The sequence below is a fragment of the Bombina bombina genome, chromosome 10 (assembly GCF_027579735.1).
Source record: "Bombina bombina isolate aBomBom1 chromosome 10, aBomBom1.pri, whole genome shotgun sequence".
Classification (NCBI taxonomy): Eukaryota; Metazoa; Chordata; class Amphibia; order Anura; family Bombinatoridae; genus Bombina; species Bombina bombina.
In genome coordinates, this window is record NC_069508.1 from 93,829,138 (window position 1) to 93,857,064 (window position 27,927).

The 27,927-nt window shown below is 36.9% G+C and overlaps 1 protein-coding gene across 1 annotated transcript in view; it reads left to right on the plus strand.

Moving 5' to 3' along the window:
• The first annotated feature begins 2,026 nt into the window (after positions 1–2,026).
• LPAR3 (lysophosphatidic acid receptor 3) overlaps positions 2,027–27,927 on the plus strand; it is a 193,458-nt gene continuing 167,557 nt past the window's right edge. The window contains 1 exon segment of the mRNA XM_053693241.1: positions 2,027–2,192. The gene's annotated coding sequence lies outside the window, so the exon portion shown is untranslated.

The following is a 27,927-nucleotide window of genomic DNA, read 5'->3' on the forward strand; positions in this document are numbered from 1 at the left end:
TTACATTTCCCCCTGCTTGTTGCTTAGGGCTCGATGATCTAAAACTAAGAAGTATCGTCAGTATGGTGAGGTCCCTGAAATGATTTTAGAAACACACATTTTACATTGAGAGCTGGTTATCTCACTATGCCGGGTTTTGTATTTGAAAAAGAAGTTTTGTGTGATTTCTCTCCATGGTGGTAATTTTTTGACCATCAGGCCCTTAGTGTTCAGAAACTCTGGGAGGTCAGTTTTAATGTAGAATTGCCTTATTCTGCTATACGCTTATTGGTGTGAGCACTTCCTTATGACCATTTATTTAGATGCTAAAACTAGATAAGGCAGAAAGTATTAATACAATAAAGCTGGTAGTGCAATGTGCATCAATGGTTAAAAGGAAAAGAAAACCAGCCTTTACCCCAGTAAGAAATGAAGACACCTAAAACCATCTACATGTGGTCTGCACTTTATGTAAACCCAGCTCTGTATATGCTAACGTAGTTTGTTATTGCAATTTTTCAGTAATACACATTTTTTTAAAGCTATAGCCGTAAGTCCCATCATTTACTCCTGATGCAAAAATGCCTCAAAATAAGGGATCTTACATATCCAGCTTACTATTTATTTTAAAGGGACATTAAACACTAAATAAATGCTAGATAGAATGATGCACTTAAAGGAAAGATTAGTCTGAGAATAAAATGTAGATGTATTTTTTTAAATTTTCATTAGCTGTTTAAATATTGACAAAATAAGTGTAAAGTTTTAGTGTCTATAAAACAATGGGAACTGCCATGTTGTAACTTAGGTTACTTTCTCTGCTGTGACCAATTAGGGCAGCTATAACTATAAATAGGTCACTAGAGTGTGCAGCCAATGGCTTTGTGTCATATAACACTCCATTTCGAACAGGAAGTGAAAAACTCACAAAATCAGAATGGAATTACAGGAAAAGGGGACAAAATAAATAACGAAGGTATATTGCAGAGTTTTATGTATATATATATATATATATATATATATATATATATATATATATATAAATTTAATTTTATATTACCATCTCAGTTTAATGTCCCTTTAATTTTTCATTATTATGATTTGATATGTGTAAAAGAGGAATTAAGTTTAAAGATTATTTTTCTAGTCAATCTTCCTGTTCTGAAACAAAAAATTGTTTATGCTTTTGTGATAGTGCCACTGTCAGCAGTACAACCATAGACATTGTCTTTATTTGCCAATGCAGTTTAAATGGATATTCCAGTCAAAATTTAAATGGACAGAAATGAATTACATCTTTGAATAGAAACATATTTGCAATATACATGTGTTGGCAAAAATGCTTCTAGTAAAAGTTACCACTGCACGTGCATGTGAAGCATAATTAGATATTCTCAGTGCACCAGCATTTTAAGTACTGCTGTTGCTCAGAGCTCCAGTGGGGCTTGTAATCATGTCAATATTTAACACACTGAGCCGTTACCAAATGATACATGCACCTTAGGCTATCTGTGCAAGTGCTGTGATTAAAATGCTGGTGCACAGTGCATACCTAAATACACTTTTGAAACAGCTTTAGTTTTTATTAGAAGCATTTTTGCTAATACATGTATATTGTAAAAACTTTTCAATTCAAAAGGGAAATGCATCCAAGTGTATTCCAATTATGGCTGGAATGTCCCTTTAATTCCCTGGGAATATTGTGCCCAAACATGCACTTCCTGATAGTTTCTAAAATTAAAGTGAGCATATATTTGCATGCATTAAAATATTTATATATATATAATAGTGTATTTTAATAGCTCTATTTCACATATGTAACATTATACATTTGTTTTATTTCATGTCCCTTTAACGTGCAAAATAGTAAAAGAAGTCCATTGTCATCCCCCCAGCTAGATGTTTGGGCAAGTGCATTACACATTACAAACTGTGGTGAGTTAATCTGGGAGGGGAGAGGAATGCTTTTCCTTGCGTGGGGTGTGACATGCTGAAGGCAAGCAGGCACTGTGCAAGTTCAAACCACTACCTCCTGCCCAGATGGAGAGCAGACTGTGACTCTGTTGCTTCACATCTCCCAGACTTGGCAGAATTCATTGTGCACCATGCTAGCCTTGGCACAGCCTGGTCTGAAGGGGATATTACTGACTGCTTCAAGCATTTGTGGGTTCTGTTGTAACACCCCAAGTATCTGATTCCAAGGATTACAAAAGGTGAGCTTAACTCTATCTTCTTTTTTTTCTTTTCTTAAAAGGTTCAACTTTCTCTAATGGTGTCCTTTTAATGTGTATACACTTTCTGATTGTGCATTTAAATAACATTATATGATCATGTTCTCATTAAACAAAAAATCATAACTATGCTGTTTAATAGAAATTCAATTTGTTTTATGATTTAAGATTAAAATGAATGGTTACTTTATTTATTAAAGCACACATTTGAGGTGATCTTTGCATATTTACAGTAGACTCAGCATGAAATGAAACTCCTGTGATAAAATTATTTAAAAAAAAGTCATGAGACAGAATTGTAGCAACAGGCAAACAACTACTTGATTTCCTACATAAACTACTTTGATTTGCTTATATCAGTGTTGCCTTATGACCTAATACTTTGTAACTTACCCTGAAAATAGTCTCAACATTTGGATAATTTATATTTGTCTTTTTTTTTTGGTTTTAAGTTTAAATTGAAACTAAATCAAATAAAGACATAACAATTTATAATTCTGCCATTTCTTTTTCATTTTATACATATCACTGTAATTTTATGTGACTATCTTGCCATAGGCGTAACTTTTATCATTGGAAGATGAACAAGTTTTATTATGGTTCTGAATAAAAAAATATTTTATCAAATTATTTTAAAACAAACATGAATCCAGATTAGTTGTTACAGACTTACATATATAAAAACATATAATTGCTAGAAACCCATGAATTACTGGATAAGTACATGAAATTATTAGTTAGGGGGACATTGACTGCAATAGGGCATTTAACCTGTTAAAGAACCATTACAAAAGGAACATAACTTTTTTATTTCCTGATTCAGATAAAGTATGTGGTTTTAAGCAACTTTCTAATTTACTTCTATCAAATTTGCTTCAGTCTCTTGTTATCCTTTGTTAAAGGTGCAGCAAAGCACTACTGTTAACCAGCAGAACACATCAGGCAAGCCAATCACAAGAGGGATATACTGTAAATGCATATACCAATCAGCAACTAGCTTCCAGTAGTGCTTTGCTGGGCCTGAGCCTACCTATGCATGATTTTCAGCAAAGGATACCAAGAGAACAAAGCAAATTTGATGATCAAAGTAAATTTGAAAGTTTTGGGGTTTTTGTGTCCCTTTAATGTAGATTCTAATAGTGTTCTGACATTCTCTTGTGCTAAGAGCATCCATCACTTTATACTTTCAAAGGGAGGAATTGAAAGGAATGAAAATGTTCTATGAAAGAAATATAACTTTTTTTTACATATTTAATATCGGCTCACCTGATTAACTGCAGATCTGGCAGTATTTGGTAGCAAACAGTTTTTGCTTTGACAAACTAAGGACTTTATTAAGTTTATTTTATAATAGATGGATCTTACAACAGCTGTTTAAACATACCAACAAAGAAAACTATTTTTGATTATTCTTTTTAAACAAAAAGTTTTAAGGGGAGGTATGCTCCAACAAAACAACCTCTACTAGTGTAGAGAGCAACTTCTCCTTAAAGGGATACAAAAGCAAAATTAAAGGGACACTGAACCCACATTTTTTCTTTCGTGATTCAGATAGAGCATGACATTTTAAGCAACTTTCTAATTTACTCCTATTATCAAATTTTCTTTATTCTCTTGGTATCTTTATTTGAAATGCAATAATGTAAGTTTAGATGCCGGCCCATTTTTGGTGAACAACCTGGGTTGTCCTTGATGATTGGTGGATAAATTCATCCACCAATAAAAAATTGCTGTCCAGAGTTCTGAACTAAGAAAAAAGCTTAGATGCCTTCTTTTTCAAATAAAGATAGCAAGAGAACGAAGAAAAATTGATAACAGGAGTAAATTAGAAAGTTGCTTAAAATTGCATGCTTTATCTGAATCACAAAAGAAAAAATTTGGGTTCAGTGTCCCTTTAAACTTTTATGATTCTGATAGAGCATGCATATTTTTTGTATTAGGGCTTTATTTTAAAGGGACGCTATACCCCAATTTTTACTTTTATGATTCAGATAAAGAAAGCAATTTTAAACAACTTTCCAATTTACCTCTATTATCTCATTTGTTTTAATTTCTTGGTCTCCTTTGTTAAAGAAGCAGTAATCCACTACTGAGAGCTAAGTGAACACATTGGCCCCTATTTATGAACGGTCTTGCGGACCTGATCCGACACTGCGGATCAGGTCCGCAAGACCTCACTGAATGCGGAGAGCAATACGCTCTCCGTATTCAGCATTGCACCAGCAGCTCACAAGAGCTGCTGGTGCAACGCCGCCCTCTGCAGACTCGCAGCCAATCGTCCGCCAGCAGGGGGTGTCAATCAACCCGATCGTACTCGATCGGTTTGATTTCTGAGCAGGCGGACAGGGTTATGGAGCAGCGGCCTTTAGACCGCAGCTCCATAACTTGTGTTTCTGGCGAGTCTGAAGACTCGCCAGAAACACGGGCCCACAAGCTCTCTACGGGACTTGTTAAATTTGCCCCATTGGGTGAGCCAATAACATGAGGCATATATACGCGCAGCCACCAATCAGCAGCTCCTGAGCCTACCTAGTATCCTTTTTAACAAAGGATACTAAAAGAAAAAAACACATTGGATAATAGTTAATTGGAAAGTTGTTAAAAATGACTCACTCTATCTGAATCATAAAAGAAAAAAAATGGGTCTCAATACCTTTTAAATGGATCATAAATATTTTATGTTACATAAGGCTGAACTATGTGCAGATTTATGTAACATACGGATGGTCTTTTTTAATGTGCTCTTGTAAATTAGTAAATTTGCACCTACCTCCAGTCCAAAGCCATCCTTTTCTGTGCAGCATTTTTTTTTAAAAAATACGTCACGGCTCACTGTCTATTGATCTCAGCGAGCTCATTCAACGCTACTGCGCAAGGTAAAGCTGCTGGCTGTTTGTCTAGCACAGGAGCACGCTACATGCAGTTGAATTACGCAACGGATGTCACGGTGATCATTAGACAGTGAGCCATAAAGCGGTATTTGAAAAACTGCCGTGCAGAAGAGGATGGCTTTGGACAGGAGGTAAGTAATAGTTTTAGGTGCAAAATTCTCATTTACAAGAGCACATTTAAGAAAAGAAAAAAAAAAGCCACGTATTGCAGCATTATGCAACACATAAAGCAATGTTTACCGTCTCTTTAACTAGTCAGGTGAGCACTGTGGTAATAGGGATTACTTAGAGTGAATACATTTCATTTATTTGACTAGAAGCTCATGGGAGACCATATAACTTAATCCAAAGGCCCTAATTTATATGAGGATAGCCCCTTCTTTTGACTATAGAGTTTAGGAAACACACACGTCGCACACTTGTTTACAACCAAGTTTATTGAAACATAAAGGTACAGTAAAGTCAAAATTGAACTTAAAGGGACACTGAACCCAAATTTTTTCTTTCGTGGTTCAGATAGAGCATGCAATTTTTTTTTTTTTTCAAAATAATTTTTATTGATATCACACTCAGAGGTACAACAAAAAACCACGATAAAGGTAATTACCTTAATACAACATTCAAAGAACAAATATGAATAAAGTTTACACATAATCCATAGACTACGACTTTCAATCCATTGTAGCTAAATAAAAAAAAAAAAAAAAATACTCTATAAGTTGGGTCTGAATTTGACCTATCTTTAGTTTGACTCCTTGTACTGATGTATTTTAAGGATCACCTCTATTTATAATCGCCTCTGATCATAACATCGTTTGTATTAACCGACCCACCCTCCCCCCGCGGCCCCCCTCCTCCAAACAGAGAAAAAAAAAGAAGAAAGAAAGAAAAGAGAAAAAAAAAAAAAAAAAAAAAAAGGGGGATCAAAGAATTAAAAGGGTAAGATTAACCTCTGCTCTCTCTCCCTCCCCCATCCCCCACCCCAGTGTTGGGAATCGTATAAGTTGGGATACATTTTTACCATACTCCGAGTAATACCAGTTCCGAATTTCTAAATGGAAAAATCATATAGTCAGTCTCAGTTACAGAAAGGGTCTTAATAAATAGCGACCATTTTAGAAAAAACTTTCTAATATCTCCTTCGTTATTCATGTCCGTGTCCCTCTGTTCTAGTATACACTGTTTTTTTAAACAGTTTTTCACTTCCATGATAGTTGGAGTTACATTCGTTTTCCATCTTTTAAATATTAAATATCTAGCTGCAATTATTGTCATATTGATTAGTTTATGTTGTGGGTGTAGCTTCCCCATGTCTTTCCTTAAGAACACATTATAAGTCAAAGAGAATTCTAATGGAGAGATCTTAAGGGAGTTCTTCAACCAATATTCTAGTTTCATCCAGAATTGACTTACTCTAGGACAGTTCCATATCATATGAACAAGGTCAGCTGCGGGTTTCGAACATTTTGGACATTTATTAAAATCTAAATTTCCGCATCTGAGACCTTTTTCTGGGGTAAAGTATGCCCTATAAAGGAGTTTCACATGAGACTCCCTCCAGGTAGCAGATAGTGTAGTTTGTGCTATTCTAGTAAACGAGCCCTGCACAAGCTGTGGATTAATGTTTCCATCATGTGCTAAGGTGTTCCACTCTGTTGAAAGTTTCTCCAAATTCAATCGGCCCTTAAGGGAGATAAGTAACTGGTAACATGGAGTGATAGACAAGTGTCCCTTTTCCACTATGTTCAACCACCCCTCAAGATTCCCCCAAGACCATGGTCTATTTACTTCCTTCCGTAACTCTTCTACAAAATGTCTAGCCTGTAGGTACGCAAAGAATTCTTTATTAAGCAGATTGAATTCTTGTTTTAATGACTCAAAAGTTTTCACACACTGGTTCTCCTTATCAATGAATTGAATAACCCTACCCAAGCCTAAACTGTGCCATCTTAGGAACACTGCTGAGTGTATACCTGCTAAAAATTGAGGGTTACCTACAAATGAAAGGAACTTTGACACTCTGCAGTCCAGGTCCATGAGTTTACCCATTTTCCACCAGCTCTGTATAGGATTATATATAGTTTTAAACCCTTTCAGCTCTTGAGGTATTGATTTTAATTTACAATGCGTCAAAGCCGTTGGTAGAAATGGGTAACAAATACTATTTTCTAGTTCGTTATTTGTAACATAATCCTTAGACAGGAACCAATCTGCTACTATGCGTGCTAAGAAAGCATAGTTATAAAGACGCAGATCTGGGAGTGCAAAGCCCCCATAACTTCGAGGTAGCTGTATCTTAGAGAGAGCAATTCTTGGGACCTTGCCTTGCCAAATAAAGTTTCTCAACAGAGTATTCAGTGTCCGAATATCCTTCCCCTTGAGTATAATTGGAACATTTTGTAGAATGTACAGCAATTTTGGCAATAAAACCATTTTAAATAGGGCTACCCGACCTGAAATAGATAGGGGGAGGTTTTGCCAATTTTTCAATTTCTGCTTGATGTCTAGAAGTATTGGGGGAATATTAAAATCATAGAGATTTTCTATGTTTGAAGGTACTAAGACGCCCAAGTATTTAAATGAGTCAGAGACTGTTTTAAAAGGTATGTTTAAGGACACGTCATTTTTCTTCCTTAACCAGAGAAATTCCGATTTTGAGTTATTTATTTTGTATCCTGAAAAGGATCCAAATTGACTGATAATGGATAATAGTATTGGGAGGTTTTTTTTTGATATTAGATAAATATAAGAGAATATCATCGGCATATAAGGCAATTTTAAGCTCCTTTCTTCGAATTTTTATGCCTTCTAACTGGTGTCTAACTGCAATTGCCAGAGGTTCTATTGAGAGATCAAAAAGCAGGGGAGAAAGAGGACATCCCTGGCGTGTTCCCCTCTCCAGCGTGATTTCTGGGGAGAGTATACTATTAACTAACAACCTTGTATGAGGTTTATTATAGAGATTCCTTATAAATTGAGAAAATTTACCTTCAAAACCAAATTTGGACAGAGAGTGCATTATATGATCATAATGTATAGAATCAAATGCTTTTTCAGCATCTATTGAAATAACTGCCATGTCAGGGGTGTCCTCTTCCTCCTCCCGCCCCTGTGAAAAATAATCCACAAGTAACAGAATCTCTCTTATCTTTGCAGATGAGTTGCGGTTGGCGAGAAATCCTGCTTGATCAGTATGAATAATAGAGTTTAATAAAGGTTGTAGCCTATCTGCTAACACAGAGGTTAAGATTTTATAATCTGTGTTCAAGAGAGCTATAGGTCTGTAAGAACCTTTCAGACTAGGATCTTTCCCCTGCTTAGGTATTAAGGTTGTATTTGAAGCCGAAAAGGAGGGTGGAATTTGAACCCCGTCAGTATAGATGGCATTATACATTTTGCAAAGGCTCGGTACTATCACTGGGGAGAGAATTTTGTAGAATTCGTTTGGTAACGCATCTGGACCCGGTGTCTTATCCAATGCAAGTTTAAGAATAGCTCTCTCAATTTCAGATTCACGAATAGGGGTATTTAAATTTTCCCTATCTTCTATTGTAATAGTTGGAAGAATCATATTACTCCAAAATTGATCAGATTGACTCTTATCTGATTTTCTTAATGTATAAATGTCTTGGTAATATTTTGTAAAGTTCATCAAGATCTCTTCGGTCGTAGTAAGTGTTTCCCCCTCACTCTGAATTGATTCAATCGTCGTCGAGCCTTTCGCTCCTTTAACTAACTTAGTTAAAAGTTTCCCTGATTTGTTGCCAAATCTATAGAACTTAGCTTGTGTTTTTATATCTTTTTGAGTTGTTTGATGGATAAGGTAAGTATCTCTCTCTTTCTTAGCTCTTGTGTATCTTAACCAATTTACCTGCGTTTTTGCTAACAAATAATGATTGTATGAGTTAGACAATGACCTAAGCATTTCTTTCTCTCTAGCTTTAAGTTTTTTGACTATATTGGAGCTAAATGATATTATTTCCCCTCTTAAGACTGCCTTCGCCGCCTCCCAAAATACCATCGGGCGGTCTAGATACTCAGAATTATATTCTGCGTATTCTTCAAATTTAAGTTTGAGCCAATTTTTAAATTTTAAATCTTTTGATAAGTAGGTTGGGAAGTAAAAACGCGATTGTCTAGTCCTCACCTCAACTTGTTGAATTTGGAGAGAAATAGGACCATGGTCCGAAAGAGATATCGGTAGAATTTCTGCCTTAACTTTCAATTTAAGCAACCTATCATCGATAAGAAATAAGTCAATTCTGGAGAGTGACTTGTGCGCCTTAGAAAGGCACGTGAAGTCTCTAACATCAGGATTTTGTAATCTCCATATGTCTTTTACAGCCAAATTCTGAATGATATTTTTAATAATCTTAGTTTCCAATTTATCTTTTTTGTTTTTCCTCTGTTTCGAATCAGCTCTCAGCCTGTCTAAGGGATATTGTGGGGTCATATTGAAATCTCCCCCACAAATCAGGTATCCTTCCTGAAAAAACATTATTTTGGTTTGTAAGGAATCCCAGAATATTGAATCTATCACATTGGGAGCGTAAATATTACACAGTGTGTATGTTATTTTTGCCACTCTGATTTTCAGCATAATAAAACGTCCTTCGGGATCTATTTTAACACTTAAAACTTGCAGACCATTTACCATAATCTTTTTTCCAAGTAAAATAGCCACCCCTCTTTTTCTATCTACACTTGGAGATGCATATACCTCCCTCACCCATGATGATTTTAATTTCAAAACTTCCTCAATTTTCAAGTGTGTTTCCTGAAGGAATGCAATATCGGTGTTTATCTTTCTTAGCTGATTTAATATTGCTTTTCTTTTAATGGGGGATGTCAGGCCTCCAATATTCCACGAAGCAAATTTAATACTATCTAGCTCTTGCATATTTGAAATTTGAGCCTACCAAAATCAGTGGAGTGGGGGGGGGGGGATGGAGAGAGAGGAGGAAGAAGAGAAAGAAAAAAAGAAAGAGAGAAGAAAAAAAAAAAAAAAAAAAGGGGAGGGGAGGGAGGGGAGGGACACGAGATTGCCCCATAACCCATACTCTACCATGTTTGGGAACCATTCAACTAAGCAGGGAGATTAAGTTTGGCTAAGAGTTCCCTTGCATCTTTGGGGGATTCAGCAAAATAAAATTCATCCTTGATCCAGACTTTGAGTCTGGCAGGATAGATTAAGGTAGCTCGAATACCTAAATTAATGAGCTTAGTGCAAATTGGCGAGAGCTCCCTTCTCTTTATTGCTGTTTCCGTGGAAAAATCCTGAAACAGGAGAATATTTGAACTCCCCATGGCAACAGGCTGGTTTTTACGATAATATTCAAAAATAGTAGTTTTGTCCTGAAAATTTAAAACTTTAACTATAACTGGTCTAGGTCTAGCCTTCCCTGTACTGTCCAGGGGAGATCTGCCTAATCTATGTATTCTTTCAATAACAATTTTAGGGTATGTTTGTGGAATTTTAAGTAACTGTACTAATGTCTCAGAGACAAACTTATTCAGATCTTCATATTGCTTCCCTTCTGGGACCCCTATGATTCTGAAGTTGTTCCTTCTGGAACGGTTTTCTAACTCCTCTAGTTTAGACTGAATTTTCCCCAACTTAGAGTCGGCAGTGTCCAGCTTGGAACTATGTATTGTGCTAAGATCTTCTAGATCCGAGACTCTCTGTTCGACTTCTTGCACCCTGTTTGAGAATTGTTTGAGTTCTTGGGTGAGGGACATAATGTCTTGTTTGATCTCCAATCTCAAGGTCTCGAATTTTGGGGCTAGGGCCTCGGAGATACTATCTACTAAAGCTTGGGTATTTAGTGGCTCAGCTGAGTGTGCATCTATAGGGGTATCAGTTATATTTTTAGCTCTCCTATCTTTCTGTTTATTTGTCATACTTGGAGACAGGGATTTGCCGTGACTATTAAGAAACTTATCCATGTGCTGTGTACTAAAGTGAAGAAAATAGTGATTAATTAATAACTCGTGTGAGGAAAAGGTGAGGAGAGAGAGGGGGGGGGGAGAAGAGAAGAAAAAAAAAAAAAAAAAAAAAAAAAAAAAAAGGGGGGAAAAAGAAAGGAAAGGGGGGGAAGGAAAGGAGTACGAAAAAATGTGGGTAATCAGTGGGTTGATTGAATAATTAGTGACTAATGTGGGAAAAGGAAAGGGGAGAGAAAAAAAGGGGAAGAAAAAAAAAAAAAAAAAAGGGGGAACCCCGGGGGGGGTGAGGGGGGGGGGGGGGGAAAGTGAGTGTGCTAAGTGATGTGTTCAGTGATTGAGGTGAGGGAAAAGAAGTTCAAAAAAAGAAAAAAAGAGAAAAAAGGAGGATGTGAAGGGAGACAAAGTGTTAATTAAGTGAATTCAGTTAGGAATCCCTGTCTCCTAAGCAAAAAGGAGAAACAAAAAAAAAAAAAAAAGGGGGGGAACGAAAAGAAACAGAAAAAACAAACAAATAAATAAATAGATAAGTAAGAAGAGCCCGCTTTATCTGTCTATAATCAACCAGGTGGTACACGCTGACCCTTAGCTAGAATAAACCTCAGTGATCCAGGTGGCTAGTCTGAGGGCACCCTAAACCTTTAATTAATTTAAACAGTACCCCTCTTTCAGATGAGTTTAGTTTTGGATACTATTTTTTTTTTCTTTTTCTTCCTTCCCCCTTCTGTCCCTCTTTAGGAGTTTCCCAGCTCTCAAGGAGTTATAGTATAATCAGTTTACACAGTTATATTCACAATCTTCTATAATACAGAAAGTCTAAAATAACATTTCTTGTGATTAACCTGCAAAAACGTACCCTTGTGAAGAGTGGGCTATGGTTAACAGAATTACAAAGTCAGTTAGTTATTTTTGTAGATCCTAGCCCTTCCTCCCTTACTTAATTATCCATGCTGTGTCTCAGTGCTTTGAGCAATCTCCCCTTTAATATAAACCATAAAGATAAATTAGTGCAGATGCTCAGTGGTTCAGCAGTTATATAATAGGGTTGTTCAGAGTAAATCTGTAACCAAATGAGTGTAATCTAAGGAACTCTGAGTATTATAGTGTATATAGAGAAGGCTCCTTACAAAAACCTTTTACCTAAACACTAACATATCATGTTAACTATCCAAAGCCTCTAACAGAAAAAAGAAACAGTCCTACTGTAATACCAGTCCCCGTTTATAATATAGAAAGTACTATGATTGCCTAGAATGTCTGATAATACTAGAGCTTAAACCAGACAGTTACAAACATATTTTTATAAACATTCCTAGGTCCTAATCAACAGAGATCTCCATAGTTGTTAGGCAGGAACCTGAATGCTTTTTATGGCACTTTAAGGCAGAGGACGCAAAAAAAAGTCAAATAATCAAAAAAATCAAAAAAAGAGTCAAAATTGAACCCCTGCATACACAACTTCTAATAGAATACTTCAGCCTGACACTTTTTCCGCTAACTGATTAAAGTCCAGGTATCCTGTCCTTCGTCTCTTTCCTTTTTTACCCCTAGTTACAAGCTTTGTTTAACTACCCTTACACAGGGAGTAATTGACCGGGGAAGGGGTCACTGTTCAGGTAACTAAAGACGGGAAGAAAGTTATTACTCCACAGCAAACCAAGAAAAGACCTTTAGGGCAGAGATGAAGGGGAGAAAAATCAGTCTAGCCAGCGGTACTTTACCAGTCCTTATTGACAGGTGTGAAGTGGAAATCCAGACGGCGTCTCTCCGTGACTACCCCTCTCTCGCAGCATCGGTGGGAGGGGGGAGTCCGGAGAAGCTAGCCCCGTTGATAGTTGTCACTGAGGCATATACACTTGGTAAAAAGAACTCCACACCGCTACTCCAGGAGCAGCCCAACAAGCACTCTCATACCTCACCCCTCGCGCAACACCGGTGGGAGGGGGGGTAGGGTTGTTAAACACTGTAGCTGTGTGAAGCACTGTGACTCTGAGGATCTTGGCCGTGCACACCGAACCAGCTTTGCAGCAGAGAGCTCTGACTCCAACCTCCACACCACAGGTATAGAGATTTTCAACAGGTAGCGTATCGTGTCACGCCCCACACGAATTCAGCGTCAGGAAACCCCTCCTGGGGCAGGCGGCAGTTCTGAACAGCGGGGCACCGCGTCCCTCTTCACTGACAAACCTTCCCCGCCGGTTGGATGAAATGTCCAAGCAGGAGCCCCCACCAGGTAGGGAGATCTTTTCCTTGTGATTGCCCAGCAGGGGAAAGAGTATGCGGTGTACTTTATCTCAGGTCCCCATTTCAGGTTTCAGCAGTTTTTATTTACACCAATAAAGGAATGAATCCTTCCCAAGGTAGTAGCAAACAGCTCAGGTGCGATGTTATAGCACCTATAGAAGTCCCAGTAGCAATCTATTCAGCTATCCAAGCAAACCACGGTCTGGGGTTTTAGGCACAGGTATCTCGCCAGACAAGCTTGGAAGGGAGGTAATGCAGAGCAGGTGCAACTCGTGACCACACACCTGAACTCCTCCTCCGGAACTCCTAGAGCATGCAATTTTAAGCAACTTTCTAATTTACTCCTATTATCAAATTTTCTTTGTTCTCTTGCTATCTTTATTTGAAAAAGAAGGCATTTAAGCTAAGGAGCCAGACATTTTTGGTTCAGCACGCTGGACAACACTTGTTTATTGGTGGGTGAATTTATCCACCAATCAGCAAGTACAACCCAGGTTCACCAAAAATAGGCCGGCATCTAAACTTACATTCTTGCTTTTCAAATAAAGATACCAAGAGAATGAAGAAAATTTTATAATAGGAGTAAAATAAAAAGTTGCTTAAAATTGCATGCTCTATCTGAATCACGAAAGAAAAGAATTGGGTTCAGTGTCCCTTTAAATGGACTTGAATAAAGCATGACATTTTAAACAACTAATGTGATCAGTTTTGCTTAATTCTCTTGGAATCCTTTATTAAGAGTAATCCTAGGTGAGCTCAGGAGCGTGCACTTGTCTCTATCCATCGGGCAGCTGTGTTTGCAACAATGTTTATAGCAGTGTTTCCCAAACCCAGTCCTAGGTACCAATACTCAGGCCATACACTGACTATATCTTATCTAGAGCACAGGTGAACTAATCAGCTCATTATTTCACCTGTGCACTAGTTAGATATAATGAATTTCTGGCGTGTTGAGAGTCCTGAGGACCGGAGTTTGGAAACACTGGTTTAAAGCACAAACACTGCTGCCATGGACTGCTAAAGACACGTGCACGCTCCTGAGCTTCTATCAGCCTACCTAGCTTTACTCTTAACAAAGGATATCAAGAGAACAAAGCAATTTGATCATAGAAGTAAATTGCTCTATCTGACACATGAAAGTTTGATTTTAATGTCTCTTTAAATACAAATATACTTTTTTTTTAACATTTTTTGTTGTATAGCAATAGAGCATGTCATTTTAGACTATTATGGCCATTTAAGATTTAAGTATTAATATTGTGTGTGTCCCCCCCCCCCCCCCGCCTGCTCTCTGAGTTTAAATATTGGTGCTGGGCCTATGTGCATATGCCCATGGACAGCAATAATAACTTTTACTAGAAACATTTTTGTTAATGGAAGTGTATTGCAAAAATAATTCTATTTAAAAATGAAGTGCACCTTTCAATTTTGACCTTTCTTTCCCTTTCAAATTGCATGTTCTATATTTTGCCTTTTTTTTCATGAATATGAAACCCAAAATTTTTCTTTCATGATTCAGATGGAACATACAATTTTAAACAACTTTCCAATTTACTTAATGTATCTAATTTGCTTCATTCTCTTTTGTATCCTTTGTTTAAAAGCATATCTAGATAGGCTAATTAGCTTAGAGCTAGCTGCTGATTGGTGGCTGAGTCACCAATTAAAATATGGTGTAGCACATTTTTTTTAAATTCTCTTTATGGAATTATTGAGAAATATAAACACTTTATTTTGCCTTTGTACAATAAAGGGACATGAAACCCAATTTTTTTTCTTTCATGATTCAGAAAGAGAGAGCAATTTTAAACAACCTTCCAATTTAGTTCTATTACCTAATCTGCTTCATTCTCTTGATATCCTTTGCTTAAAAGCATATCTAAATAGGCTAAGTAGTTGCTGATTGGGGGCTGCACATAGATGCCTCAAGTGATTGGCTTAACCATGTGCATTGCAATTTCTTAAAGGATACCTAAAGAATGAAGCAAATTAGATAATATAAGTAAATTGGATTGTTATTTAAAATTGTATTCGCTATCTGAATCATAAAACTTTTTTTTGGGGGGGTTATGTCCCTTTAAAATAATGTAAAACTGATGTAATATCTACTTTTCCAAACTACTGATCGGATTTACTTTTTTTTTATTTATATTTTTAAACTAAAAGCTTATCTCTATAGATCTCCAACTTTTTACCCCACTACAGTTTTAGATTAATATTGCAATACTATCTATCTATATATATATATATATATATATATATATATATATATATATATATATAGCCCATATATATTGAAGGTAGATAAAACAAGGTCAAATGCAGCATGGCTCAGCAGTATCACAGCTACTTGAGTGAGTAGTAATTTTTTTACAAGCATGTATTTGCACGTTGCTGCAATTTTATTGGGCTCACACTTTCAGCACTTATCAGTGTATCTAACCTTTTGCATTCCACTGGCACTGATAGGGTTACAGCAGGTGTCAGCTGACCCAATTACACTCCGGGCATTTGAATCAATTCGTGGGAACTGTGTCTGCACACCCATCATTGTCAGTGCCATGAATGAAAGATATAATTATTTGTATTGCACATCACTTGTTTTATCTTACGGAAATCATAAACCAGTGTCTAACTTGCAAAGGGTGCGGATGTGAGGCTTACAGCCCTTTTAGAAACAAATTGTCTGCCTATGGTCTCATAATATGACATCCAGTGAGACTCAAGACATGCTTAAAGGGACAGTCTACTCCAGAATTGTTGTTGTTTAAAGGGACAGTAAACTTAAAAAAATATATTATATAAATTTGCACATAAAGCAGAATTATATAACATTATTTTAGCGGCAGCTTTCAAAATCAAAAGCTTTGAGTTATATTTGCCATCATAGTTGCACTTACCTGGTTTCCTCTCCAGGCTCTTATAATCATGTCTTGTGATTAGACAGCGTTCCTGCGTAGTGCTTTTGAAAACCAACTCACCCGATTGCACCAGGACCTGATCAGAAGAGCCTCTAGAGGAGACCAGGTAAGTGCAACCTTGATAGCAAAACTCTCTCAAATCTTTTGATTTTGAAAGCTGTTGCTAAGATAATGTTATATAATTCTGCACTATGTGTAGAATTATATAACATTATTTTTTAAGTTTACTGTCCCTTTTAAAAAGATAGATAATCCCTTTATTAACCATTCCCCAGTTTGTAAATATTTGCATAGGAAATTAGCACATCTAGGCAAGATTCCCTGCTTGCTTTTTCCCAGAAATACCTCATATACAATGTAACCAATGCACAAGAGAATTCTGGGTAAGATATGCAAATTAGATATGCAAATTCTCAGTTTTTTTTGCTTCAAAATTGTGCATTGGTAACATTGTATATGAGGCATTTCTGGGAAAAAGCAAGCGGGGAATCTTGCCTAGATGTGCTAATTTCCTATGCAAATATTTACATTGATTTAATTTTGAGACATGGAGGATTTTAATTTCATTTTTATATCTCCCCCCATAATTTTAATGAATTTTGCTTTAACCTTGAAAGTAGCTTTGCCAATGCAGCAACCAGAAATCTATCTCCTACTGATGAGTTCCAAAAAGAATGAAACAGGCTGTCTAGTGAGTGATTTCTGGTTTGCTTCAATAATCCTGTTAAAAGAATAGCTGTGTTAAAACAGTATTTTGAAGCAAAAAAACTGAGAATTTGCATATCTAATTTGCATAACTTACCCAGAATTCTCTTGTGCATTGACAACATTGTATATGAGGTATTTCTGGGAAAAAGCAAGCGGGGAATCTTGCCTAGATGTGCTAATTTCCTATACAAATATTTACATTGATTTATATATATATATATATATATATATATATATATATATATATATATATATCCTATATCTTAATTTTTCTTTTTATCAGCAAGTTTACATAGCTCTTGAAAGGGAGAAGTATTCCATATACCAAGGTGTGTTCTAATAATGGATTCAATATAATGCAATACTACTTAAAATAGTACTTTGAAGCAAAAACTGAGAGATATTGTATATCTAATTTTAATATCTTACCTCAAACTGGAAAACAAATTATCATACACCATGGCCTGCTCTGTTGCCATAACTTATCTGCTGAGTGCTGGTGGAGAGTTATAAAAAATAACCCTCCTACCCCCACCTCACAAAATTATAAAGTATCCCATTCACTATATGGCCAAACAAAAATGATGTCCAAATTCCTATTACTTATGTTACTTGCCCTTGCAAATGATTTAGAGTCTAACCCTGGTCCCCCAACAAATTCCATTCCTAGCCTTCTAGCTAAAAAAGGCCTCTCTTTTGTGCACTGTAATATCTGCAGCTTACTACCAAAAATCGATGCACTGCAAGCTTGGTGTTCACATTACAAACCCCAAATCATTGTGATCTCTGAATCGTGGCTAGCCGCAAAAATACCTGACTCTGCCATTGCAATACATGGGTATTCATGCCGAAGAAATGACAGAGCAAAAAGATGAGGCGGTATTGTAATTTATGTTGACAATTCCATAACGTACACCCCCTTACAAAAATCTAGCTCTCCTGCCACCTTTGATTTCCTTTCTGGCACAATTGAGATCTCGTGCAGTAAATCAATCATTGTTGCAGGAATCGACCGCCCACCTAGCTCCCCTGTGCATTCCCTTTCTGACATAGCCCATCTCCTTAGTGAAACCATAGCTCAAAACCCAAAAAGTTAAATTTTGGTCTTTGGAGATTTTAATATTAAATGGCTGAATCCTAAAAATAATAGTTCTTGCTCGCTGTTTAAGACTTTGCAGCTAACGCAATTAATCTCCTCCCCAACTCGCATAAACATTAAAAGCTATAAGAACACCCTGCTCGATTGGATTCTCTCCAAATCCAGGAGGCAGGTGTTCTACCTAACAGTTTCAGTGACCACTGCTTAGTGTACTGTGTGCGCAAAATAAAGGCTACTAAATCCTCTCCCAAGGTTAAAATCACCAGGTCCTTCAAAAAATGTAATCTTTAATCATTTCTAAATGACATCAAGAAACTCCCCTGGCACAGATTAAACCTTATCCCAGATATAGACTCTGTAGTTGAATTCTTTCAGTCCAAACTCCTACAAGTTTGGAATTTGCATGCCCCGCTGCTTAAGGTGAGAGTAAACGGAGCACATATGAATTGGATCACAGCTAACCTCATTCAAATGTACCGGTTTCGGGATTCATTGTGATCAAAGTTCAAGCATACTGACTCTATGAACGATCACTGTGTATATAGGCAATGGCAAAATATATGCACTAAACAAACAAAATTGTCCAAGCCCCAATATTTATGTGAAAATCAGAACAATAACATATCAAACCCTAGAAAGTTTGGAAAGTCATAAATAACTTACAAACTCCCCCAATCCACTCCCAACCCTCCACTGTCAAAGTGGACAACCAAACCCTGCAACTTCCCTTTAGAAGTAGCAAATACCTTTAACAATTATTTGTCAGATGCTCCACCACCCTGATTGACAAACTAATAAATGACACACATACTGAAACTACAAATGTGGATCAGGCCCCACTAAATCAGCAAACAGGTTCAATTTTAGACCTGTACCCATCAATGTCATTAAGAAACACCTTAATAATCTTAAAATTAAAAATCAGTCTGGACCTGATCAAATCCCAGCAATGCTGTTAAAGCTCAGTACGCCAGCAATTGCTAAACCTGTCACAACACTAATTAATGAATCCTTGGTGTCTGGATACATACCCAAACTTTGGAAGACTACAAGAGTAGTGCCTATCCATACAAGTGGTGAGATAACCTTGGTTTCTAACTATCGCCCAATATCATTGCTCCCAGTATTGTCAAATCACTCAACTACAAATGCCCTCCTAAAAGTTTGCAACAACATCCAAACTGGCATGGAACAAGGAGACCTAGCTGGAGCTATTTCTTTCATGTAATTAGCAAGAGTCCATGAGCTAGTGACGTATGGGATATACATTCCTACCAGGAGGGGCAAAGTTTCCCAAACCTCAAAATGCCTATAAATACACCCCTCACCACACCCACAAATCAGTTTTACAAACTTTGCCTCCTATGGAGGTGGTGAAGTAAGTTTGTGCTAGATTCTACGTTGATATGCGCTCCGCAGCAGGTTGGAGCCCGGTTTTCCTCTCAGCGTGCAGTGAATATCAGAGGGATGTGAGGAGAGTATTGCCTTTTTGAATTCAATGATCTCCTTCTACGGGGTCTATTTCATAGGTTCTCTGTTATCGGTCATAGAGATTCATCTCTTACCTCCCTTTTCAGATCGACGATATACTCTTATATATACCATTACCTCTACTGATTCTCGTTTCAGTACTGGTTTGGCTTTCTACTACATGTAGATGAGTGTCCTGGGGTAAGTAAGTCTTATTTTCTGTGACACTCTAAGCTATGGTTGGGCACTTTTTTATAAAGTTCTAAATATATGTATTCAAACATTTATTTGCCTTGACTCAGGATGTTCAACGTTCCTTATTTCAGACAGTCAGTTTCATATTTGGGATAATGCATATGAATAAATCATTTTTTCTTACCTTAAAATTTGACTTTTTCCCTGTGGGCTGTTAGGCTCGCGGGGGCTGAAAATGCTTCATTTTATTGCGTCATTCTTGGCGCGGACTTTTTTGGCGCAAATTTTTTTTTTCTGTTTCCGGCGTCATACGTGTCGCCGGAAGTTGCGTCATTTTTGACGTTTTTTTGCGCCAAAAGTGTCGGCGTTCCGGATGTGGCGTCATTTTTGATGCCAAAAGCATTTAGGCGCCAAATAATGTGGGCGTCTTTTTTGGCGCTAAAAAAATATGGGCGTCACTATTGTCTCCACATTATTTAAGTCTCATTATTTGTTGCTTCTGGTTGCTAGAAGCTTGTTCACTGGCATTTTTTCCCATTCCTGAAACTGTCATTTAAGGAATTTGATCAATTTTGCTTTATATGTTGTTTTTTCTATTACATATTGCAAGATGTCCCACGTTGAAACTGAGTCAGAAGATACTTCTGGAAAATCGCTGCCTGGTGCTGGAGCTACCAAAGCTAAGTGTATCTGCTGTAAACTTTTGGTATCTGTTCCTCCAGCTGTTGTTTGTACTGTTTGTCATGACAAACTTGCTAATGCAGATAATATTTCCTTTAGTACTGTTACATTACCTGTTGCTGTTCCGTCAACATCTAATACTCAGAGTGTTCCTGATAACATAAGAGATTTTGTTTCTAAATCCATTAAGAAGGCTATGTCTGTTATTCCTCCTTCTAGTAAACGTAAAAAGTCTTTTAAAACTGATCATTTTTCAGAGGAATTTTTAAATGAACATCATTCTGATACTGATATTGGTTCTTCTGGTTCAGAGGATTCTGTCCCAGAAGTTGATGCTGATAAATCTTCATATTTATTTAAAATTGAATTTATTCGTTCTTTACTTAAAGAAGTCCTAATTGCATTAGAAATTGAGGATTCTAGTCCTCTTGATACTAAATCTAAACGTTTAGATAAGGTTTTTAAATCTCCTGTAGTTATTCCAGAAGTATTTCCTGTTCCTGGTGCTATTTCTGAAGTAATTTCCAGGGAATGGAATAATTTGGGTAATTCATTTACTCCTTCTAAACGTTTTAAGCAATTATATCCTGTGCCATCTGACAGATAAGAATTTTGGGACAAAATCCCTAAGGTTGATGGGGCTGTCTCTACTCTTGCTAAGCGTACTACTATTCCTACGGCAGATGGTACTTCCTTTAAGGATCCTTTAGATAGGAAAATTGAAGCTTACTTGTGTTCAGGTAATCTTCTTAGACCTGCTATATCTTTAGCGGATGTTGCTGCAGCTTCAACTTTTTGGTTAGAAGCTTTAGCGCAACAAGTAACAGATCATAATTCTCATAGCATTATTATTCTTCTACAACATGCTAATAATTTTATTTGTGATGCCATCTTTGATATCATTAGAGTTGATGTCAGGTATATGTCTCTAGCTATTTTAGCTAGAAGAGCTTTATGGCTTAAAACTTGGAATGCTGATATGTCTTCTAAGTCTACTCTGCTTTCCCTTTCTTTCCAGGGTAATAAATTATTTGGTTCTCAGTTGGATTCTATTATCTCAACTGTTACTGGAGGGAAAGGAACTTTTTTACCACAGGATAAAAAATCTAAAGGTAAATTTAGGTCTAATAATCGTTTTCGTTCCTTTCGTCACAACAAGGAACAAAAGCCTGATCCTTCATCCTCAGGAGCGGTATCAGTTTGGAAACCATCTCCAGTCTGGAATAAATCCAAGCCTTTTAGAAAACCAAAGCCAACTCCTAAGTCCACATGAAGGTGCAGCCCTCATTCCAGCTCAGCTGGTAGGGGGTAGATTACGTTTTTTCAAAGAAATTTGGATCAATTCCGTTCACAATCTCTGGATTCAGAACATTGTTTCAGAAGGGTACAGAATTGGCTTCAAGATAAGGCCTCCTGCAAAGAGATTTTTTCTTTCCCGTGTCCCAGTAAACCCAGCGAAGGCTCAAGCATTTCTGAAATGTGTTTCAGATCTAGAGTTGGCTGGAGTAATTATGCCAGTTCCAGTTCTGGAACAGGGGCTGGGGTTTTATTCAAATCTCTTCATTGTACCAAAGAAGGAGAATTCCTTCAGACCAGTTCTGGATCTAAAAATATTGAATCGTTATGTAAGGATACCAACATTCAAAATGGTAACTGTAAGGACTATCCTGCCTTTTGTTCAGCAAGGGCATTATATGTCTACAATAGATTTACAGGATGCATATCTGCATATTCCGATTCATCCAGATCACTATCAGTTTCTGAGATTCTCTTTCCTAGACAAGCATTACCAGTTTGTGGCTCTACCGTTTGGCCTAGCAACAGCTCCAAGAATTTTTACAAAGGTTCTCGGTGCCCTTCTGTCTGTAATCAGAGAACAGGGTATTGTGGTATTTCCTTATTTGGACGATATCTTGGTACTTGCTCAGTCTTCACTTTTAGCAGAATCTCATACGAATCGACTTGTGTTGTTTCTTCAAGATCATGGTTGGAGGATCAATTTACCAAAAAGTTCATTGATTCCTCAGACAAGGGTAACCTTTTTAGGTTTCCAGATAGATTCAGTGTCCATGACTCTGTCTTTGACAGACAAGAGACGTCTAAAATTGATATCAGCTTGTCGAAATCTTCAGTCACAATCATTCCCTTCGGTAGCTTTATGCATGGAAATTCTAGGTCTTATGACTGCTGCATCGGACGCGATCCCCTTTGCTCGTTTTCACATGCGACCTCTTCAGCTCTGTATGCTGAACCAGTGGTGCAGGGATTACACAAAGAAATCTCAATTAATATCTTTAAAACCGATTGTACGACACTCTCTGACGTGGTGGACAGATCACCATCGTTTAGTTAAGGGGGCTTCTTTTGTTCTTCCGACCTGGACTGTAATTTCAACAGATGCAAGTCTGACAGGTTGGGGAGCTGTTTGGGGGTCTCTGACAGCACAAGGGGTTTGGGAATCTCAGGAGGTGAGATTACGATCAATATTTTGGAACTCCGTGCAATTTTCAGAGCTCTTCAGTCATGGCCTCTTCTAAAGAGAGAATCGTTCATTTGTTTTCAAACAGACAATGTCACAACTGTGGCATACATCAATCATCAAGGAGGGACTCACAGTCCTCTGGCTATGAAAGAAGTATCTCGAATTCTGGTATGGGCGGAATCCAGCTCCTGTCTAGTTTCTGCGGTTCATATCCCAGGTATAGACAATTGGGAAGCGGATTATCTCAGTCGCCAAACGTTACATCCAGGCGAATGGTCTCTTCACCCAGAGGTATTTCTTCAGATTGTTCAAATGTGGGGACTTCCAGAAATAAATCTGATGGCCTCTCATCTAAACAAGAAACTTCCCAGGTATCTGTCCAGATCCAGGGATCCTCAAGCGGAAGCAGTGGATGCATTGTCACTTCCTTGGAAGTATCATCCTGCCTATATCTTTCCGCCTCTAGTTCTTCTTCCAAGAGTAATCTCCAAGATTCTGAAGGAATGCTCGTTTGTTCTGCTGGTGGCTCCAGCATGGCCTCACAGGTTTTGGTATGCGGATCTTGTCCGGATGGCCTCTTGCCAACCGTGGACTCTTCCGTTAAGACCAGACCTTTTGTCGCAAGGTCCTTTTTTTTCATCAGGATCTCAAATCCTTAAATTTAAAGGTATGGAGATTGAACGCTTGATTCTTAGTCAAAGAGGTTTCTCTGACTCTGTGATTAATACTATGTTACAGGCTCGTAAATCCGTATCTAGGGAGATATATTATAGAGTCTGGAAGACTTATATTTCTTGGTGTCTTTCTCATCATTTTTCCTGGCATTCTTTTAGAATTCCGAGAATTTTACAGTTTCTTCAGGATGGTTTGGACAAAGGTTTGTCTGCAAGTTCCTTGAAAGGACAAATCTCTGCTCTTTCTGTTCTTTTTCACAGGAAGATTGCTAATCTTCCTGATATTCATTGTTTTGTACAAGCTTTGGTTTGTATAAAACCTGTCATTAAGTCAGTTTCTCCTCCTTGGAGTTTGAATTTGGTTCTGGGGGCTCTTCAAGCTCCTCCGTTTGAACCTATGCATTCATTGGACATCAAATTACTTTCTTGGAAAATTTTGTTCCTTTTGGCCATCTCTTCTGCCAGAAGAGTTTCTGAATTATCTGCTCTTTCTTGTGAGTCTCCTTTTCTGATATTTCATCAGGATAAGGCGGTGTTGCGAACTTCTTTTAAATTTTTACCTAAGGTTGTGAATTCTAACAATATTAGTAGAGAAATTGTGGTTCCTTCATTATGTCCTAATCCTAAGAATTCTAAGGAGAAATCATTGCATTCTTTGGATGTGGTTAGAGCTTTGAAATATTATGTTGAAGCTACTAAAAATTTCCGAAAGACTTCTAGTCTATTTGTTATCTTTTCTGGTTCTAGGAAAGGTCAGAAGGCCTCTGCCATTTCTTTGGCATCTTGGTTGAAATCTTTAATTCATCATGCTTATGTCGAGTCGGGTAAAACTCCGCCTCAAAGGATTACAGCTCATTCTACTAGGTCAGTTTCTACTTCCTGGGCGTTTAGGAATGAAGCTTCGGTTGATCAGATTTGCAAAGCAGCAACTTGGTCTTCTTTGCATACTTTTACTAAATTCTACCATTTTGATGTGTTTTCTTCTTCTGAAGCTGTTTTTGGTAGAAAAGTACTTCAGGCAGCTGTTTCAGTTTGAATCTTCTGCTTATAATTTCAGTTTTTTTCATTATCAATTTAAACTTTATTTTGGGTGTGGATTATTTTTCAGCAGAATTGGCTGTCTTTATTTTATCCCTCCCTCTCTAGTGACTCTTGCGTGGAAAGATCCACATCTTGGGTAGTCATTATCCCATACGTCACTAGCTCATGGACTCTTGCTAATTACATGAAAGAAAACATAATTTATGTAAGAACTTACCTGATAAATTCATTTCTTTCATATTAGCAAGAGTCCATGAGGCCCACCCTTTTTGTGGTGGTTATGATTTTTTTGTATAAAGCACAATTATTCCAATTCCTTATTTTTTTATGCTTTCGCACTTTTTTCTTATCACCCCACTTCTTGGCTATTCGTTAAACTGATTTGTGGGTGTGGTGAGGGGTGTATTTATAGGCATTTTGAGGTTTGGGAAACTTTGCCCCTCCTGGTAGGAATGTATATCCCATACGTCACTAGCTCATGGACTCTTGCTAATATGAAAGAAATGAATTTATCAGGTAAGTTATTACATAAATTATGTTTTTCCTTGATTTTGCAAAGGCCTTTGACACAGTAGATACTAAACACAAAGTACGGAGCTGCGGTAAAACTTTTTTCTTTACTGGTCTTTGGAACGGTACCTAAATTACACAAACTACAAAATTCCCATCTATGCATCAAAACAAAATCAAATTGCACACTGACTGCAGTCCACTTTTTCAAATACTTGGGTATGTTGTTAGACCCCAATCTATCTTTTGGCCTCCACATAGAAAAACTTGCATCTAAACTTTATCCAAAACTAGGTGCCCTGTACGGAAACAAATAATGTCTAAGCCCTACAGTAAAGGAAAAGATTGTACAGCAAATGCTGATGCAAATCATTGATTATGGGGATGTAGTATATGCACCTGCACCACAAACTCACCTTAATAAACTTACTACAATGTATAACTCGTTCTGCTGCTTGGTGCTACAATGTAACTATAGGACCCACCATTGTGATATGCTCTATGAACTAAACTGGCTGTCGCTGGAATCCAGACGCACCCTCCATCTTTCCAGCCTTGTGTTTAAGAGCTTTTCTGGAAAGCTCCCACCCTACCTGAGCAGAAGGCTCACCCCGGCTATTCCTACCTCCGATCAAGTACCAGCACATTATTTAGTTTGCCTCAATACAAAAAGAAAGCAGCTCGATCCTCCTTTTCCTACAGAGCACCACAATTATTGAACGACCTCCCGTACACTTTCAAACTTTCCCCATACCTAAAATCCTTTAAGAGATCCCTCTCTGCATATCTCAAAACAGAATGCACCTGTCATGGTTGATTATATATTTCCTACCTATTCTATGTTAAATTTTGTATATATTGTGTATTAATATTGTTTTTGTATTTTATTGTACCCTATTGTATCAATACAATAAATCTAATGTATCCTTCCTGGTAAAATATTTTTATAAATAAAATATATATATATACCTTTCTTTCCACCTTTTACCAGCAAAATAACTCTTTTATATAAGGCTACTATGGAGACCTCAGGTAACCCTATAAAATTTGTTTTCTAAAAGTACACACTCAAAGCATTATAAAAAATCAAGGTTAATTTTACAGAAATACCTATTCATTAATTTGCTTTAAATATATTCTGTCTTTATTTCATGGTCATTCTTGGTATATTTTTCTTGACATATTAGTAAGAGATTATAATACGGTAAAAGAAGGAATTGGCAAAATAAAAATGTAACATTTCTCCTGAGCGCACAGATACCAAACACATATATATGCATCCTTAGCATGGAAATAGACAACACATCATATGCATTAATTTGCTTTTCATTTTAGTATTCTCTAATACAAGTTAGTGTAAATTATAGCTAGGATTTGTTATGACTGTGCTAACTTTTTTTTACATAAAATGCTTAAATGACAACTCAGTGCAGTAGAATTGCATAATTAACACGTGCATAATAAAAAGGCAATGCAATAACACCTCTGAATTTCAAATAAGCAGTCATTTTTTTTCTCTCAAATTTATTTTTTCTCCCGTTTTCTGGCCCCTGTATCATGTGACAGACATCAGCCAATCACACACTAGTATACGTATACCCTGTGAGCTTGTGCACATACTCAGTAGGATCTTGTATATAAAAAGACTGTGCAAAATTTGATAATGGACGTAAATTGGAAAGTGTCTTAAAACTGCTGTCTGAATCATAAAAGTTTATTTTGACTTGAGTGTCCCTTTAAATTAAAGACTAGAGCAAGTTTCAAATTTAACTTTATGTAAAAACCACAGCTTTAAGGCCTGTAATTACACACATAAAAAAAGCCTTTTAAAATTAGAATTCTGATAACCTTGCCGGTACAAGCTTTAAAAAGATTTTCTATTTTTCTCTGTAGTTTTAATACCACTCTGGACAAAAGAACCCAACACAAATCTTACTTTGAAACATTTCAGGAATGTCTTGTGTGTTTTATACAATGTGTAATGATTCAACAGAGAGCACGAGGAAAATGTACTTCCCTATTGTGCAGTTTTAAACAGAGATTAGATTATAAAAGTAAGATTAATTTATTAAGTACAAATAAGGAGAAGCTGCGTGCATTTCTTCAGAAAAAAGTGACAACTTTTTTTTTGATGCTATAAGTCAAACTATTATGTCAAAATATGAAACAAGTTAAAGGGACAGTCAGCCTTACTTAAAGGGACACTCAAGTCAAAATTAAACTTTTATGATTTAGATAGAGCATGCAATTTTAAACAACTTTCCAATTTACTTCCATTAACAAAATGTGCACAGTCTTTTATATTTACACTTTTTGAGTCACCAGCTCCTACTGAGCATGTGCAAGAATTTTCAGACTATACGTATATGCATTTGTGATTGGCTGATGGTTGTCACATGATGCAGGAGTGGAGTGGAAATAGACGTAACTGAAATTTGTCAGAAAGAAAATCTACTACTTATTTGAAGTTCAGACTAAATGCTATCGCATTGTCTTGTTATCATGGATTTGTTAATTATACAAATCTACTGGTCATTTAAAACTTTACACCAGTGCAATACTCAGTAGCAATTATCTTTAAAGGAATATGAAACCCAAAATTTTTCTTTCATGATTTAGATAGAGCATGCAATTTACATTTAGCCACCAATCAGCAAGCACTACCCAGGGTGCTTAACCAAAAATGTGCCGGCTCCTAAGCTTACATTCCTGTCTTTTCAAATAAAGATACCAAGAGAACAAAGAAAAATTGATAATAGGAGTAAATGAGAAAGTTGCTTAAAGTTGCATGCTGTATCTGAATTTAAAAATTGAACTTCAGCATTTGTTTAGCTGAAAATTACTTTGCAAATTTATCA